Source organism: Orcinus orca, chromosome 7 (assembly GCF_937001465.1).
Source record: "Orcinus orca chromosome 7, mOrcOrc1.1, whole genome shotgun sequence".
Classification (NCBI taxonomy): Eukaryota; Metazoa; Chordata; class Mammalia; order Artiodactyla; family Delphinidae; genus Orcinus; species Orcinus orca.
In genome coordinates, this window is record NC_064565.1 from 48,839,199 (window position 1) to 48,859,672 (window position 20,474).

At 33.7% G+C, this 20,474-nt stretch overlaps 1 protein-coding gene across 19 annotated transcripts in view; it reads right to left on the bottom strand.

Moving 5' to 3' along the window:
• BAZ2B (bromodomain adjacent to zinc finger domain 2B) overlaps positions 1-20,474 on the bottom strand; it is a 398,760-nt gene that overhangs the window by 195,593 nt on the left and 182,693 nt on the right. For all 19 annotated transcript variants that reach the window (XR_007478277.1, XM_033421795.2, XM_049712004.1 and 16 more), the window contains one exon: positions 9,808-9,850. The gene's annotated coding sequence lies outside the window, so the exon portion shown is untranslated. The remainder of the gene's footprint in view (positions 1-9,807; positions 9,851-20,474) is intronic.

Consider the following 20,474-nt stretch of genomic DNA (forward strand, 5'->3'; position numbering starts at 1 on the left):
GAATGAGCATTTTTATAGAATGAGTATTTTTGATGAGGCCTTTCCCACCCCCAGGGATCACACCATCCTTTCTATATTCAAAAAATATTATACATATACTTCTATTGTGACATCCTCCACATATGTAATGACTGGTTTGTGTGTCAGTTTCTCCACTAGACTGTAAGCTCTCAAAGAAGAGAAGAGGGACAGTATATTTTCCATGTTTATAAACTTCCTAAGTAATTCAAAAGGAATAATGAATATCCATGAATTTCTCTTTAAGATGATAGAAACTTCTTAACTACAATAGTAATGGTATTTAATTTAGGAATAAGACGGTAGAATGTCTCCAAAAATATAAATTCATACAAAACATAAAGAATTTACAACAATGCTTTAATGTCACCAATGTAATAGACATTCCTCCTTAAAGCTTCCAATAGGAAGCTGAATGTAGTACATTTTCAAGTTAAACAAGGGATGAGGGGAAATAAAATCAACCATTATAAAGTGGCTTCTCTTCACATTAGAAAGAGTTCTAACTAGTTTCAGTGACATCTGTCTACCTCAATTCCCCAAGCTCACAGTGTCCTAGCTCCATTGGCACTGTGATTCCCAGTTCCTCAGATCCTCATGTGGCTGGCTCCTTCTGGTGATTCATTTCTCAACACAAGCACTGCCTCCTCACGGAGGTCTTCCTAAACTTTTATATGTATTTTGCCCTTCATTCTACCCTGCCCCCCGTGTACGCTATCACATTTTCCTTACTTTCCCCCCTCCTTTGGAGCCCTTATCAATATTTGAAAATATTTATTTCTTTACTTCTGTTCTCCTACTAGAAAGTAAACTTAATAGCAGAAGGAACTTTGTCTTATTGACCATAGCATCCCCAGCTGGTAGATGGTAGAATATGTCTGTGCTCCATAAATGTTTGTTGAATGAATGAACAAATGAATGAGTGACTGACTGAATGTGAAGCACATAATATATTTATTGATCGAATGAAAGACTCACAATCCCTACCTAGGGAATATTTTATTAGAATATTTGAGAACAAGCAACTTTCCACTTACAGCATACATCATGTCTCTTTCCTTACTGAGTATCAATACTATAACTAAGGTATACAAAACTAAAGATAATTAAATAAGAGAGAGAAAGGCAGTATATGAATTGTTTGAAGAATGTGTCTTAGAAAATCACCTCAGGGCACATACCGGCTGATTCTAGAATTCTTTTCTCCCATAATTCTGCTTCTGTCATTCAATCAGCTAACAAATATTTATTGAGCATTATGTACTTCATTTCTAAGTATATATACTCAGGTCTCTTGAACACAAATTAGTTTTATATTCTTTGAATAAATTATAGTAGAAACATTATTGTCTTTAGTTAGAGAAATACGAACCTGAAACCCAGTTACGACCATAACTAATTATGTCAACTTGGAGCAGTTACTTAACATCAATAAGTCTAAGATAAAATGATACTTGGAAACTCTCTGGCACATAATTAGCCTTCATTATTAATTCTCCCTTAAAGGACAGGAATTGAAAGGTGAAATAAATCATAAGAACAGATCAAATATATGTTTGTTCTAAAGCACTGAAGCACTCTTGTTACATCTCCACATTCAGTTCTAGCCTGCCATGAAACCTTCATTCTCCCACTGGCACCCTACAGGTCCTTTGATTACCTAATTAAAGTAATTCATACAACACTGTAAGTGACCAAAATCCTACAGGACATTTAATTTAAAAATAGGAATTTGTGGGCTTCCCTGGTGGCACAGTGGTTGAGAATCTGCCTGCCAATGCAGGGGACACGGGTTCGAGCCCTGGTCTGGGAAGATCCCACATGCTGCGGAGCAACTAGGCCCGTGAGCCACAATTGCTGAGCCTGCGTGTCTGGAGCCTGTGCTCCGCAACAAGAGAGGCCGCGATAGTGAGAGGCCCGCGCACCGCGATGAAGAGCGGCCCCCGCTTGCAGCAACTAGAGAAAGCCCTCGCACAGAAACGAAGACCCAACACAGCCATAAATTAATTAATTAATTAATTAATTTTAAAAAAAGAACAAACCACTCAAAAGTCATAAGTAGAGTGTGTTTCCTTTTAAAAAAAATAGGAATTTGTTAACTTATATGAATTTCAAATTGTTAAAATGTATATATTGCCTATATTGTTTTCTATATATTTATCCATTCTAGTTCAATTGAACAGATTATCAACACTAAGAGGCACACTTGCATAGGCCAGTTTTTTGCATAAATATCTGCTGTGCCACTACTGGGGATAAGGCATTGTAATAGACTCTAAGGGGACTGCAAGAATTAATAAAACATAATCTATGGCTTCACTAGACTGTAAGGACTTTACCATCTAATAGTTGAAACAGCCAAACACACAAATCACCTCATGTGGCAGATAAAGGCTCTATAAGAATGTTTCTGAAACTTAGGTTATGTATAAATCCTCATAAAGGGAGAAAAAAATGTATTGTGGACACGTGTTGACACACTAATTAAATTATTATGTTACTGAAATACCTAGAAAAGTAAAACTATGGATAAGGATAAACTCTTCTTCTTGCTTCCAGATCTTATTCAAAAATAGTATCGAAACAAATTTACAAAGTGTGCACATAAAAGCTACAAAACTAACGGATTTCTAATTGTTATCGATATGATGTTTTTGCTAAAATAAAATCATTGTACTCAACATGAATATGGTATTGACTGCTATTTCCCCATTAGTTTCCAGTTACCTTTGAGTTTGGCATGTGTATCTTATGGTCTAGCATTCGCTGAACAATTTAATATTCCACCATTTCTTTCTACTCAAATTACTACAAAGCTATAATTTAGTTCACTCTGATGTCAACTGGCCTTCAGTTGGTACAAATGAACCATTTGTACATATCAAATCTATTTTTGTTCTTTTCTTATTAAACTGACATAATTAAATACAATCATTGCCCTGAAAGTCGATGGCAGTGACTGTTTATAAGGTAAGCATCCCGGATGATCCAAGAATATTTCTTTTACATTAATGTTGAACTTTCTAAATTCTTATAGCAAACTCTCTCTCTCCCCCACAGAGAATATATCTACATACTCAGGAGGTCCAAGGACTCCAGTGTTGAAGAACAATGCTGTGATAGAAATAACAAATACTAGACAGGCAGAAATGATGGGGAGAGTAATTCCAACTGCAGAGGTTTCATGGAAGAGGCAACATTTGAGGGGAGCTACGATATTTAAGTTTAGTGCCAAGTGTGTATGATCGACACTGAAAATATGAAACAAACTAGAGTAAAAAAAGACACAGGAATTTTCATTGGTAAAGGCAATAAAAAGAATAATTATGAATTTTATGAACAAAAGTTGAGGACGTTTTCCTAAGAAAGAAAATCAGATAATAAAATTGCAAGTATTATAAAAATAAGTGGCATACTTTGAACATGGAAAAGTTTACACATACTATCTTATATTATGATGGAAATGTACCTATTGATGCAATGTTTTTTAAATGTTTTTTAAATATACTCACATAAGGAGAGCATCAGGAATATCTGTATTCGTCAGATTTTTTTAAACATCTATGACATGCTAATTTTAGGTACCCTTTTGATGCAATACAATAAGAATTTTTCCATTTATATCAAAATATTTTCTCCTCCAGTTTTTCATTTGTGTATTTATAGAAAAGGAATGAAGAGTCAAATATCATAACCCCATAACTCAGTCTATAACACCCTCTTCTCATCCCTAAAAACAGTTTCTGTAGACTGTACTTGTAGTTTATCTACTCCTTGACTAACATTTCAATGAATGTACATCTCACAGCAGATGTATGCATTGGTGTTCTAGAAAGTGTGAGGGGAAAAGAATAATGTATTAACCAGATTAACTTTCAAGTCACTTTAATTCATAAAATACTGACCTAGTGGTCTAGCTGCTAGATTCTTTGCTGATTACAATTAAAAAACACCAAACCAAATTAGAAAATTAGTTTTTCTTTTATATTCTCTCATGCCTCTATAATTATCTCTAAGATATATTAAGGTTACTGTATTTTCTATTTTTAGGCAGTTTTATTAAATAGTAGCTCATTTAGAGTTTTCAGATAAGAAGTAATCTTTAAACCAAACGAGTGTGTAACATTATATACTTTTACTTGTTCAGAGAAGTTCAGTTGGGTCTCTGCAGCAGGGTGTCATTTCTATCTATAGGTACTCATACTAAGAACACCATGCATGCTTTTAGCTGCATTAATGTTAAAACAGTGCAACTTTTTGGTGAGGTGCAATAGGAGATGGAGGTTTCTTTTATCCAAATATACACTTAGGAATAGCAATGGAAATTTGATTTGTATGAAGTAATTTAAATGGCTACTATACACTAACTTTGAAGATACTCTTCACAATTCAGACTCTAGAAAACAAAATGTTTACTAGTTTATAACTTTAAGATATTAGATTTTTTAATTTAATATTTTAGATGTATTCATTGGCATAAAATATGGAAATTCTTATATAGACTTTACTTCTGGTTTGATCACTGTTACTATATTTTACCAAAGATATTTTAAATTTGACTATAACGCTCTTTTTGGTATTAGAAAAGTAGAAAAATAAAGGTCAGATAACACATAGCAGACTTGTTCTTAAATGGTTGATTTTTGTACTTTCCAAATAATGACTTAACTACCACACTGGGAAAGACACTTGACTCTTCTGAGTCTCAGTTTAGCCATCTGTAAAATGTAATAATATGCCTTCTAAAATTGTTAAAGGCTCAAACAGAAATCACCTAGTATCTTAATCCGTGAATAAATAAATAATAGTTTTGTTCTTCCTTCCTAAAAGCTTGTATAAAAATGTATTTCTTTTAAAAATAGTTAATGGTAAAACCATAAGTAATATTAAAATTATTAACATTAAAAGAAACTTCGCTAGGTACTTAGCACTTACCAAACTTCTTGGTTTGTAAATTCCTATAAGATCTGACCTTTAGGCTCATTTACTTCCTCAAATTTTACATTTCAACAATATTTAACTAAAATAGTTGCATGTCCCTGAACATATGTTGTTTCCAGTCTATATGCCTATTTTCTTTCTGGATTCTCTTCTAACTCATATCTCAAAAATCTAGCCTAAATGTCTCCCCTCTCTTTAGAGATTTCCCTAGTCTCCTCTCCTAGACAGAGTGAGTGAATCATTCCCTTTTGTATTCTCCTCCTAAAATTGAAGCTATCAAAAAAGTGACAAGAGTCCAAGAAAAATAAATGAAATGTAAACAAATCAAAGACATTTAAACAATGGCATAAACTTTGTAAAATTATCTTGATGTAATCAGGACTAATTTTGGTCATGAGTGACAGAAAGACAAAACTCAAGTGTCTTACAAGATAGAAGTTTATCTCACTCAAGTCATAGGTCACTGCGGGCAGGGTGACATCCTGAAGTTATCAGGGACTTTCCATCTTATTGCTTTGCCCATTCTTAGCTTGTGGTTTCCACTCATTGTCCAGTTATCATGCCCACATCTCAGCAAGCATGGAGGATGGGGGAAAAATAGGGTATGCCTGCCTTCAACAATACTTTCTGCAAGGTGCACACAGTACTACTGCTTATGTATCTCTAGCCAAAACTTAGTCACATGAGCACATTTAGCTGTAAGAGAGACTGAAAGTGATACTTTTATTCCAGGTAGTCATAGGCTGGGAACAAAACTAGTAGACAGAGAAAACTGATATTAGGGTACAAGAATCAGTCATTGCCATGCTTGTTTATATCTTATCTGTGGTAGGTACCTAACTGACATTTAAAATTTACTATTTAACACCAATATTTCTAATAGTGTGTACACTGTAAAATTATATAGTAATTTCTTCTAAATTTGAATTTTTAAGTTAAATATTTCTATTGGTAGAGATAAATCTCTATGAAATTTAAATAATATTCACAATAAAATTACCAAAGGAAAAAAAGAAATTTTAATAAAAACAGGAAAAGCCACTTTATTTTAAAAGTTGTTTTGTAACAAGTTACTAAATATGAAGCAAAATGTTAAATAAGAATATTTAAAATAAAATATAGCCACTGTATTAATAAAATTACATATAAACAAAACTGCACATAAGCAAAATTGCACGAATATGCTCAGAGAAGATAGAGGATTTGGGGAGATGTGAGAAGAAAAAAGTCTATGAGTTATTTTATTATACTTCCTACAAATGCCATTCAGATATTTTTTTTTTTTTTTGCGGTACGCGGGCCTCTCACTGTTGTGGCCTCTCCCGTTGTGGAGCACAGGCTCCAGACGTGCACGCTCAATAGCCATGGCTCACGGGCCCAGCCGCTCCGCGGCATGTGGGATCTTCCCGGAACGGGGCACGAACCCGCGTCCCCTGCATCGGCAGGCGGACTCTCAACCACTGCGCCACCAGGGAAGCCCCATTCAGAGATTTTTAATCAATTAAGAGGTGATCATGAAACAGAAGTAAAAATTATAATAGAATAAAGCAAAACCAGGTTTGGATCAAGATCTCACACTATGTGACTTTGGGCAAGTAACTTTACAGATAGATGATGATGACTATGACAAGGGGTCAACAGAATTTACCATGTCAGCCTCTGTGCTGCGCTTTTATTATAAGCATTTTTTAATTTAATATTTACAACACTCCTGAAGTATAAACACTACTCTGCTTTAGAGAGAAAAAAACTGGATCTTAGACTATGTAACTGACTTAAGATCAAAACAGCTATATAAATATTACAGCACAAACTTAAAGGTTTTTCTGACCCAGTTCCTCTTCTTAACCATTATGCATGTTATTTCCCTTCAAATTCTCTGGATGTTGGTTTTCTCATCTGTTATATAAGGGGAATGTAGCACAACCTAAACTTTTCTAAAGTTCATTCTGGCCTTTTAAGATATTTGTATTCTAGTGAGATCTGACTCTCCCCACCCCGAAAAAAGCACATTGTATCAACAGATCTAATCAGCCTCCTTGCTGGAACTTATGTAAGTCAACAAAGTTATCATTACTATATGTAATGTAGAAACTAAAAATCCATACATTAAAACGTACAGATGAAAGGATCACAATGTGTAAGTAAGGTAAATTTGGATATATCCCTGATCTTTATAGTTGATGTCCTACCCCTCTCATATCAATAAAGGAGTAAACTATAACATTAAACAAGTAAGAGGGAAGAAAGGTAACTAATACTTATAAAAATCCTTTTAAATATATGCATAAATCATTTTCTGCAGATACTGAGGCACAAAGAAGCTGACTTACTAAAGGTCATATACACAGTATACAGCGGCATCAGTACTTGAACTCGCTCTTGTTCTAAAACCTATGCCCTTTCCTAACTACCCTGCTTCCTATGGTTCAATTTTGGATATGCATGTATTAATATCCTTGTTTCAATTTTAATATAAGAAAACTAAAGATACTAATTAATTTAGTTATTTCTGGGGTATTTATGATTACTAGCAACATTTGCTAAATACTCATTTGCTCAATTGGAAAATACATATTAAAGCATGCAGAATACAAGGGAATATATGTTATCAGTTACATAAGAATAATAAAAATTAAGCATCACCAAACTACTAAGGAGGGAGAATCACTTTCAATTAGGATGATTAGGGAAGGCCTCAAAGAGATGATTACAGGTATACAGGGCATTAGAAGGGAGGTTTGATTTCATCAGGAGAAACAAAAGACTGAAAAGGAAAAAGAATATTCTAGGAAAAGGGAATGACATGAATGTAAGTATGGAGACAAAATGTATACTCAAGGTGGAGTATGTAGTTCACATTGTATAGAATGTAGGGTTCTTCTTCTTGAATAATAGGATATTTGTCTGGGAAATATGTTAGAGCCAAACTGAGGAGGGGTCTTGAATACCAAGTTAGAAAGCCTTAATTTGAACTTATAAGAAATGGAAAGTCACTATACATCTTCAGGTAGAGACATAAAAGAATCAGAGCAACGCTTTAATAAAGTTCAACTGAGGATCACATATAGGCTTCAATAGAATTGATGATGGCCAGGAGGAAAAGAGATCATTTAGAAGATCTTGACACTTCAGAGAAATGTAACATAAGGAGTAAAAACAGAAATTCTCTTGAGTTCTGAAGAAAAAAATATACAAGGTATATATTATATATGAATACTCCAGCTCCAGCTCTGAAACAATCTATAATAGCCCCTTCCTAACCACAGCATTCTACTCTTTTAGTTCTTTATCATCTCATTTCACCAGCTTATCTACCTCTGACCAGTCCTTTCTCCATCTTCTCTGAATATATCAGCCCTTCCCTGGCCTCATTTTATTCCAGTCCCATGGTCAACACTTGAACTACTCTCTCAATACCCTCAGCCTGAATCAGTGATGAAATCTACCCTCTTCTTGACACAAGGAGCTAGAGAAAGCCTCACAACCCGTACATTATTACACAGGGTTTCTACTATCAGTCACTTATGAAACTCTCAAATGAATACTTCTTAATTTTTAACTTATTTAACATCTGATAATATTGAACACCACCTCTCTTCCTGAAATTCTTGAATTCAGAACAGTTGCAATTAAGTGTTCCCTTAATATTACCCTAAAAATGTACTGAGAGTTAGCATTTTTTAATTTAAAAAAACACCTTTTTCATCCAATGCTAATTTTAACTTCCTTGATTATAAAACATTAGATGCAAAACAGAAGGTTACTACAGAAATATGTTAATATTTTGTTGTAAACCATTCAGTTAGGGCAATAAAGTTCTGATTAAGAAAAAACAAACAAGCAAAGAGCAACAAATCAGAGATAGCTAAAATGCTCCCTTAGGAAAATGAACATGCCATATACATCTGTAGACTCGATGATGATAAAGCCTTTAAAAATAGAATAGAATAAAAGTTGTCTCTGGCCTCTCTGAAAAATGTTAAATTTAACAAATGTACCAGTTTTCCAAAAAAATATTAAAACATTAAGGTTTTATATACATGGAATAACATTTCTGATAATTACTGCTTCTAATGAACAATTAAAACGGGATTTAAGAAGCAGATTAACTGAGTAAATAATTTACTCAATTTTTTTCCTCTGTTACTTAAAAGGAGTTTTCAAAAATGCTGTAAAATTTCATTACTGCAATTCAGATTTTAATAGTTAGAATTTTCTAATAATGTAGATCAAGGCCTTGGATAAAAGTTTTTCTTTAAGTAACATATTTCCTTATACACAGTAGAAATTAACACTTTAAATAAAATTAAAGCGGAAAAGTTCAGTTTCTTAAGAGAACTATCCTTTTTCAACAACTCTCCATATTTGGAAGACTGTTTATAAATCATTTAAATATCAATGAAAAATTTAATCAAGAAGTCTAAGAATCCTTTCAATGCTGTTTTCACAGTCTTTCCTTAATATGTGATTAGTCCCAAGTAATTTTATTTTTGTAATTTTTTTCCTAATGTGAAGTCACCTTAAATGTTTCATGCCATATTTTAATAAAAACAAAAACTAAAAAAGATGATGTTCAGATTATGATTCACATTGAAATATGTTAGTATAATTAGGCATATAATTTCAGTTATAAATTAAGTGTATTTTTCATTTAAAATGTTTTAAAATCATTTAAAGAAGTATTTAAATAAGTAGAGTGTGAGATGTGAATCATTAAATGTAAACATTCATTTGGCTCTTGAAAGAAAGAACAACAATCTAAAATCATAAATATTTTCTAACTTAATTCTCATTCTCAGAGAAAACAAAACATCCTTAAAAGCTTAATTATCATTTTAGTCTTACTGTGATCAATGTGGTCAATCTTGTGACATAACTGTTGAGAAATCTGCAATAAAAAAACAGAAATAGCATTCAGCTGAATCATACTTGAGTAAGTGATTTCAGAAACTAAAAAGTTTGTTTAGAATATTTGTCTTTCTTGATGCCATAAGTCATATTTAAATTAATCTAAAATTGTCAGGAAAAGTACAATTGGCATGACACAAATAAGCATAAAACACCTGGAGTTTATTTACAGGTCATTATTTATTATAGTATGGTAAATTATGTTTTGTTATAATCAACAACGCCCCAGGGTTAACGTAATATAACATATTAGTAAATAAACTATAGGTCATTTGGGTTAGTTTTATTTGTTTTCAAATATTTACCGAGAGGAGAATCACAGTGTCTTAAATATACTACAGAACAAAAGACAGCCAGGTATTGTTTACCTTTTTCTCTATGATTAGATTAGCAGTGTAGTCTATGGCCAGAACATGATCTACTTATTATCAATTAATAGGAGAAATTGCTTCATGCTAATCCTTATGAACAGTGTCAAAACTATGAAAGATTGAAAATATAATTGGAAAGGAACTATATACTATAAACCCAGGGAAAGTTAAACTATTTCCTAAGCTGTATATGGGTTAGAGTTCTTATTCCTGTCAAATCTAAGCTTTTAGAAATTTCTTAATTAACAAGGTATGATTTAATTTAAGGTGAACGTTAAAATATTTAGTGTTAAAAATTAATACAATGTTAATGGTGTTTTAAGATTCATAATTAGCTTTCATGTGTTATTTCATCAGATCCTCATAACAATTCCTTCAAGAAGTGAGAAAGAGGTATTTCTCATTATATACTCAGGAAAATAGATATTGGAGAGGATACATGACTTGTCCAAGCACACAGAACTGAGTTTTCCTTGGTTCCTTTTTTATCTCACACCTCCCATCCAATCTATCCTGCCAACCATTCTTCCTCATTCTATCCTTAATTCAAAACACTTATTACTGCTTTTTACCTCACTAGTTCAAAATATTGCTCTCCAATATTACTATTATAGTCTCCCTACTTCTATTCTTAACTTAGCAACAAATATATTAGCTCACAACACTCCCTTACTCAAAACTGTCCAAAGGCTTTTCCATCACGTAAGATAAAATCCATAATACCTACCATGGCCTATTAGTCCCTCTGTCACCTGGTCTCCTGACTACATCTCCTGTCACTCTCTCTCTACTATGTTCCAGTCACAGTGACCTTTTTGATACTCCCCAAACATACCAAACTTGTCCCTCTTCAGGGCCTTGACATTTGCTGATCTCTCAGCCTGCAGGAACTGTTCCCCATATCTTTGCAGGACTGGCTTTCTCATTTCATTCAGGTCTGATAACAAATGCCACCTCCTCAGAGAAGCCTTCTCTTCTCACCAGAGACTGTTTTCAGCTGTAAGCTGCATGAGAGATCACTGGAGCACTAGTATAACAGCTGGAACCCAACAACTACTCAAGAAAGAGCTGCTGAATGAATGAGTGAACAATTACTTACTGATTCCCTACTGCATCCAGCACTATGCCCAGAGGGATATATAAATAAAAATGCTTACAATTTCTATTTAAGGAAAATACGCATTAACAACTTTGTATACATTTTAAAAAGTCACTGCAGGGAGATTTTGGGAAGCTCAAGAAAAAAAAAAGGCAAAGCGGGGTTGGTGTGAAAGTGGTTGTAGTGAGTTAACAGATGTGATACAATGAGGGTCTGGATAGTGCAGATGAGTACAGAGAGAATGGGAAACCCAAGATACATCTTACATGGAGAAACAAGAGGACTTCATGCTAAATTAAGTACAGGAACGAGGACAGCAGAGAAAGATTACCAGGGACACAATGAAAGAAACCTGTAGTGGTAGGGTGGAGTGACTTTTATTTTGGACAGTAGGTAAGTCCAGTGTTACCACAGGCTATTCAAATGGAGACGCTTCTCAACAACGGGTAGATATTGCGATTTAGAATAGTCCAAGGTTTAAAAATCAGTCATATAAAAAGTACAATTCAAGCCAAGAGAGTTTACCAAGGTAATGAATATAAAGAAAAGACAAGACTATCCAACAGAATTTGGGGGATACCTATAAATAAGGCTCATGGGAAGCAAGAGAGGTGACACTGTACGGTGTTTTGTTATGTTTTAAGTCCAAGAAATAGAGAAATGGAAAATACACTGAAGGCGAAAGAGGAAAGATTTCTAAGGAGGAGAACGTGTTAGCTTTAAATGATGCATGGAGGTATAAAAGAATATAAGACCGGAAACTTATTCTCTCCAAATTATCTGTTCCCACCGTATCAGATCAAATCAGAAAAAGCCTACATAGATGGAATGCATTACTCTCTGTATCCAAAGACCTGCCTTCAGTGAACTCCTTCCTAGCATTATGCTTTCAACTTCAATCAATACAAAAAAAAACAGGCTTGTGATGGTAAAGAGTCAATAAAAAGGCTTGTGAAAGAACCAAATATACTTTCTATAAAACTCTGTAATTAAAAAAGCTATGAAATATTTTTAAATAGTTACATTCAAATAAAATAAGTAACTGAATAAAAAGATAAATGTTCCATTTTATTTTTTATTTTCTTGGACAAAAACAAGATAATTAAGACTAAATCTATAATTTAAAATGCATACTTGATTTAAAGCCCTAATCCTTAGAGTATAAAAACCTTGTAAAGGCATTCCTGGGCTTCCCTGGTGGCGCAGTGGTTGAGAATCCGTCTGCCAATGCAGGGGACGTGGGTTCGATCCCTGGTCCGGGAAGATCCCACATGCTGCGGAGCAACCAGGCCCGTGAGCCACAATTACTGAGCCTGTGCTCTAGAGCCTGTGAGCCACAATTACTGAGCCTGCATGCCGCAACTACTGAGGCCTGTGTGCCTAGAGCCTGTGGCCACAATGAGAGAGGCCACCACAGTGAGAAGCCCACACACTGCAAGGAAGAGTAGCCCCCCGCTCGCTGCAACTAGAGAAGGCGCGCGCGCAGCAACGAAGACCCAACACAGCCAAAATGCATAAATAAATAAAATAAATTTATTTAAAAAAAAAGGCATTCCTTCATCATGGTAGTAGCAATTTTTACACATAACTTACTGGATATTTGCAAATGCATGAGGAAAAAAAAATACATGAAATTAAGACGACACTAGAGGTTAAAGTCAGACAAATCTTAGGGCTTCTCATAAAAATCCTGGGTGGCTTTTACAATGAAAAGGTAATTCTTTAAAATCATCTTGAAACTAGGAAATATATTCAAATTAGACATATAAAAAGTAATATTACATTTTATGAAAACATAATTCAACTAATGTATTGGTTATATACTTTTCCCCCACCAGACACCATCTTAGTAAATATGCACAGAGAAAATCTCAACTATATTTACCAGTTTACCAACTATATTTACTATGTTTCCAGTAATTAGCATGTAACTATCTCTATTTTTCTTCTTCCTCTGCCCCCAAATGGAAAAAGTGTTTCCTTATCTAATCAATTTTAGCATACTCAAGACTTCACCTTCACTTGACAACCTTACATAAGTTTCAATATATACAACGTAAGGATATTTATCCCTACCAAGCTTATTGAAAAGGTTCAAAGGAATAAATGAATAAAAAATTTACTGGCTTTTTCTCACTCTATTCAATCTGAACATGAAAATATATGCTAATTAACCCTAAAATTCATTTAAAGTAATAGTCACTAAAATATTTAATCATTAATTCATATACCAGTTTAATGTTTTCTCTGTGTTCTATGCTCATTTCAAGGTGTGGTTATATAATAAAAATTCTCTCTAAAATTTACATATGAAAAGTAATCTCATAAACCATATGCTACTGGTAGGCTATTTCAGTGTTGCAATCTTGGATTGTAGACATGGAAATTCTGTCTTTATCATTCACTTTTTAGAGAATCACAAGTATGCACAATTTGGCATACATTTTTAAGGTTAATAACAAACTTTATAAAAATCTAAACATGCTTCTACCATCATCTAGCTATTTCAAATCCTGTCTATTATTATTATTATTTTTATTACTTGGGGAAATTACTTGGTAGGAAAAAAATCACATGCTTCAATAAGCAATACTTTAGGGGGGAAGGATACTTGTAAATAATAGGAATCTATAAAGCCGGAGAAACTGGTAAAAATGTGATCTACCACTAATGGAATACATATCAATATTCATGGGATGTGGGTCCCACAGATAAGGGAAGCCTGACTGTACTATGCTGCTTTATATAAGAGACTTGTGCATCTACTGATTTTGGTACCTGTGGCAGGTCCTAGAATCAATCCCCCACTGATATCAAGGGACAACTCTATTCTATACAGAGCTGTGCAATGGAACTTAATGCAATAATGGAAAAGTTTACTATCTGCACTGTCCGATACCCAGCCCATAGCCAAATGTGGCTATTGAGTACTTGTAATATGGTTAGTGTGATTAAGGAACTGACTTTTAGATATTAACTAATTTAAATTTAAGTATCCACATGTGGCTAGTGACTACCGTATTAGCGCAACTAGGCATTTCTGAAACTATACTAAGATCAAAGTGTAAATGATCCTCCTAAAATATTTGAAAATTTATTTTCTCTATTTTTTTTAGACATAGGGAAAAAACCATCAACTGTGTTGGGCAGAATATGTTCCATTCAGGAACAGTGCTCCAAATTTGGAGGGAAATTATTTTATCTTCAAATAACTTTCAAGTTTATGTTGGGTGGAAAAGAAGGTTTACTTTATTGCAGAATTCTTAATGTACCATAGTGCTTATAAGAGGAAGTAGTCTTAGATTCTGGAGAACTGAGTTTTAAATCTCTTTAAATTTAAATCTAAATCAGCTGGGTAGAACCGGTTTACTTCATTTATTCATGCACTGTTATGACTAAAACCTCAACAGAACTTAGAAAAAAAAGAAATTTATTTTATTAACAATTTTAACAGTTCTGATCCTTGGGACCCTCTTTTTCCAACAGTTATTTTCCCTTTCTTATTATGTTTTAAGAAAAAAACATGAGCAAGCTTTAACAACAAGACAAGAGTTTTATTTAACTAAGCACGCAATACGGTATGTATGAAAGAAGCCTGCCGTCTAGTCTAGAGTAGGCATATAAATAGAAGACTTTATATAACATTAATATAAGTTTTGTTAAGCAGTTTTGTCAAATTATAAAAGCACCAATCAATTTAGATACTTTATCTACAAGCAACAAAGCTCTAAAGTGATAGAAATCATTTCCTGACCCATACAAACAGTTGACTATGTTGCTGTCTGGCTAAAAGTTGTTTTTCTGATTTCATGGGGGGAAGACATCTAAGGAAAGAAAACAGGCAGCTTGAATGGATAGTTCCAATTCCAAGCAGTATTTTGGTGCATAGTACTCACTGAATGCTTTCTGTCCTCAGTTTCACCTGTAGGTCTAAGCAGGGTATTCAGTAAAATATTAGATGTGCATCTTCCCTTAATGTTCAGAGAAACTGTGAAGGCCAGAGTTCCAATGATTCCTGCCACTGCACATTAATCCATGCAAATTAATCCAATCCCTACCAGATACCAAGGGACGACTGTAATTCAACACCTGCTGTTAGAAAATAACCAGAGCCCACTCTCTACACTAGAGATACCCAGGAAGTTTAAAAAGTGATTATAGCCTCCCAAGAGAAGTCTAGAAATAAAACAAATGATAGTTTCTCATTTTAAAACACCAAACTTTGTCATATCACAACCTAAAACAAAGTGAGCTTCCCCTTAAGAGAACTGCTTTAAGTATTAAAGAAAACCAAAAGCAGAAACAAAAAAGTTGTACATCTCTTTAAGTTCTTAAAGAGATGATTTACCACGATTCTAACTTTTTGCCACTCTTCAGCTAAACTACTTCATACTAAACTACTAAATACTACTTCTGGTAAAACCAAATATAAACACATAGCATTTTAAAAAGCACTTCTTGGAGAAAACTCTAATTTGAAAAGATACATGCACCCCAATGCCCATAGCAGCACTATTTACAATAGCCAAGACATGGAAGCAACCTAAATGTCCATCTATAGATGAATGGATAAAGAATATGTGGTACATATATACAACGGAATATTACTCACCCATAAAAAGAAATAAAATAGGGACTTCCCTGGTGGCACAGTGGTTAAGAATCTGCCTGCCAATGCAGGGGACACGGGCTTGAGCCCTGGTCCAGGAAGATCCCACATGCCCCGGAGCAACTAAGCCCATGCCCAACAAATACTGAGCCTGTGCTCTAGAGCCTACGAGCCACAATTAGCCTATGTGCCACAACTACTGAAACCGGCACACCTAGAGCCCGTGCTCTGCCACAAGAGAAGCCACTGCAATAAGAAGCCTGCGGACTGCAACGAAGAGCTGCCCCTGCTCGCTGCAACTAGAGAAGGCCTGTGCGCAGCAACAAAGACCCAACGCAGCCATAAATAAATAAATAAATAAATTTATTTATTTTTTAAAAAAAGAATGAAATAATGCCATTTGCAGAAACATGGATGGACCTAGAGACTACCATACTAAGTGAAGTCAGACAAACATGATATCACTTATATATCTATATAAGTGGAATCTAAAAAAATGATACAAATGAACTTACTTGCAAAACAGAAATAGACCCATAGACATAGAAAACAAACTTATGGTTACCAAACAAGAAAGAGGGGAGAGGGATAAATTAGGAGCTTGGGATTGACAGATACACGCTAGTATATGTAAAATAGATAAATAAGGTCCTACTGTATAACATAGGGAACTATACTCAATATCTTGTAATAACCTATAATGGAAAATAATCTATATGTACACTTTGCTGTACACCAGAAACTATCACAACATTGTAAATCAACTATACTTCAATAAAAAATAAATATAAAATAAAACAGCACTTCTTGTATTATCAGTGATTTTACATTTCTTATAAAATGATATTTCCATAAATTACCAAAATATATCAATAATTTCACTATCCTTACAACAAAAAGCTGTCATTCCCTCAAAATATATCATATCCTTCATTTGCAACACTTGTCCTTACTGTTCTGTGTGATTGAAACTTCTCTAGAAGAGTTATAATTCCCACAGGTTAACATACAAAATTTTTAGACAACTAACATAAGCTTTACTACAATGAAGTTTAGCTAGAGCTCAGATGGCAACTTTATAATTTTGCTGATAATAAAAACCACGCAAACAAAGCACAACTGACTATTAAACTTGGTGAATTGTTTTTTAATTTAAGTATATATAAAGCTGTGTGTTTTTCTAAAGTTTACCACCCTATTCTTCCAACACTAATTAGTACCTCTCAAAATCTTTACTCCCTCTTCATGGGTTTCTGCTTTAGAGCCATAAATGGGTATCCAGTAGAAGAAGAAAGTGGTAGCACTGTCAAGAGGTGTTGAAACACTCTTGAGGCTAATATATACACAATATCCAAAAATGAACTAATCACTTAGATGAAGTAATATAATGAAGGGCTTCATTTGAGAAAAATTATATGCTGTTTTGGCTGTATTTTTATTTCTCTAACTATAAGTTTTTTAGGGAATTCAACTCAAATTGTAGCAATAGAGAGGTAAAGTCTTTAGGAATTACTATTAACTAAACTAAAATACATTATTTGAATATAAATTTTGGGGAAATTTTAGTTTTTATCTAAATTAGAGTCCATCTCAGTCTTGTCAACAAATGCCAAACGAATAATTTGCCACTGATAAGATTGCCTTGTAAAAAACTACCCTACTCGAACAGGCTAGCAATCAAGACAAACACAAAGCTCGTAGTTTTATAAAGCTTTCATGTACCGTAGCTAAAAGACTTAAATGAAACTATTCCACTCCAAACCTTCAAAGATCCAATTCAGATTATGGCTATGAAGACTTGGTGAAGCAATTAAGCAATCTAACAACATACAATCAAAAAAAAAATATAACAAAGTTGCCATCACTAATAAATACTAGATTTCAGATAATACACATTTTACTCTTTTCTATTAAAAGAACTTTGCTATGAATATTTAGGGATATTAAGTAATCATTACTACTATTTTACTTTTCCTGAGAATTCTTAGAATGATTTCATCATAAAAAAGAAATCTGGTCTAATGCTTCCAACAGGGACTACATCACCCTGGTCCACTTTCAAAATTTTGGCATACATGCATAAGATACCTTAGGCAATCTCTTAGTACATCAGTTTGCCATGCCATAATTATCTACTTCACAAGGATGTTGTGAAGTTTTAGTTAATTATGCTTATAAAATTTTTTGAGGTATACAGATGAAAGAGAGGTGTAAGGCTCAGATCCAATTAATTGCTATGTACTTGATGAAAAAAAATGCCACTTAAAAGCATTTATTAGTAACAACATGGATGAGATGGAGAAGACTTGGGTAGGAATAAGTTTGGTGATGGCGATAGTGATAGTGTTAAGAAATCAAGAATTTGGTTTTGGCAAAGTACCCAAGTGAAAAGTTTCAGAAAAAAACATGACATGATTGACTGTGACAATGCTGCTGGGAAAACACTTAACCTAAGGACTGAGAAATGACCATTGGATTTAGCTAGATAAACTTCACTGGTGCCCAGGACACGAATGTTGTCATCAGAGTGGTGTGGACAAAAGCACTGAATAGGATAAGTAAAGCAGAGAAAGTGCAATGAGGATGTAGAAGCAGCATATATGGAAAACTCTTTGAAAGGGTTTGCTATAAAAAACTGTAGAGAAACAGCACTGTAGCTTGAGGGGGATGTGGGACCTTGAAAGGTTTTTGTATTAAGATGGAGGAATACTACAGCATGTTTATATGCTGATGAGATGGATTTAGGGAAGGAAAAAATGCTGATGGGAAAATTACAAAAGCAAAATCAATGATTACTAAGCACTTAATAAATGTATAAATCTGTCCTTGCTGCTAGAAATGCAAAGATAATAAAGACATGAACTAATTTAATAATTCTATGGAAACTATATTAAAAATGATAGGGGAAAATACCACATATAATTAAAAATCCTTTAGAAACAATATTATTTTGTAATAGAGGCTGCCATGTTAAAAATATGAAAGCAATGTTGACATATTTTATGATGTGACAGCAATGTCCTTCTAAGCTATACACATGCAGCTGCATAGTATAAAAATAATGCCATACACAGCTCTTATTTGATTATGCACAGTGGGGCTTAAATAGGATTAATGTTAGACAAAAAGTACAGCCAGCAATTTCAGAAAACATCTCCACCATATTTTCCCTTTTCCCTCCTCTGTACTGACTGACCTGTTTCCACTTTTGGATTTCCAGCACCATCCTATTCTATAACTTATCACCCTATTCAAAACAGAAAGCAATTCATATTATCAATCATTATATTGATATTATCAATCATTTTATACAATTATCAATCATTTATACAAATGTTTATCAATCATTTATACAAATGTTTATCATTTCCAAAGTTCCATTCTTTTTGCTTATTACTTCCTACCATTTTCCCCTGCCTCCTTAAAAAAGTTAAAACTTAGATAGTTATAAGGAATTTGAAAGTTATAAAGACAGTTACTAATTACATATTAGGGTAAATTAATCTAGATAAGTTTCTCAAACACATTTGCATTTCAGGCTTTTTTTCCCTCTAATTATAACATCCTTTATCTCTGTATATTTTTATACCCTGTCTTGTTCTAAAATATGAGGTAATAAACTAAGATGAGGTAAGCTACTAATAAGGTACATAATATTCATAATAAAAATAAGAACCTGAGAGTGAAAAAAATAAGATCAGGCCAAGAGTTTAGTTTCAAAACTGCATGCCATAAGGCCCTGTACTCTATGTTGCTGAAGGATGAAATATATGTCTTTGAGTTTCCTGTTAACCAATGCAAAGAAGAAATGATTGTCATATGCAGCTTTTGCTTGTATATATTATTCACAGTACTCATAAAGTGAAAAGAAATAATTTTCTTAAAGAAAGCACAGCTCTTTTTGTTACTGTGACCTGAGGAAAGTCGTTGTATTGAGTGGTCAAAAATATTCCAGCAATAAACAAAATAATGAGTTTTTTGTGTGTTTTTTTGTTTGTTTGTTTGTTTTGGCCATGCCACATGGCTTGTGGGATCCTAGTTCCCCAACCAGGCATTGAACCCAGGCCACCAGCAGTGAGAGCACGGAGTCCTAACCACTGGATCACCAGGGAATTCCCAAATAATGAGTTTTGAAGAACTATTTCTTTAACTTCCCTCACAGATTGGCCATTGCCATCATACTAGAGAGCATTTTAGCAGCTAAAACAGCATATGGTTCAAGTATGTCACACATAAGTTTAATTCAAGGATAAGATATGGACAATGCAGAGCAGTATTCTACATGTTTCAGGGATTCTTCTGCCAAATATTAAAATTTCAGAAATCACAATGAATTTTTTAGATTGAGATACAATTCACATAAAATAAAATTCACCATTTTAAAGTGTACACTTCAGTGGTTTTAGTATATTCATAATATTGTGCAACCATCACCACTATTTAATTCCAGAACATTTTCATCAACCCCAAAAGAAACACCATACCAATTAAGTAGTCATTACCTATTCTCCCCTTCACTCTCTCT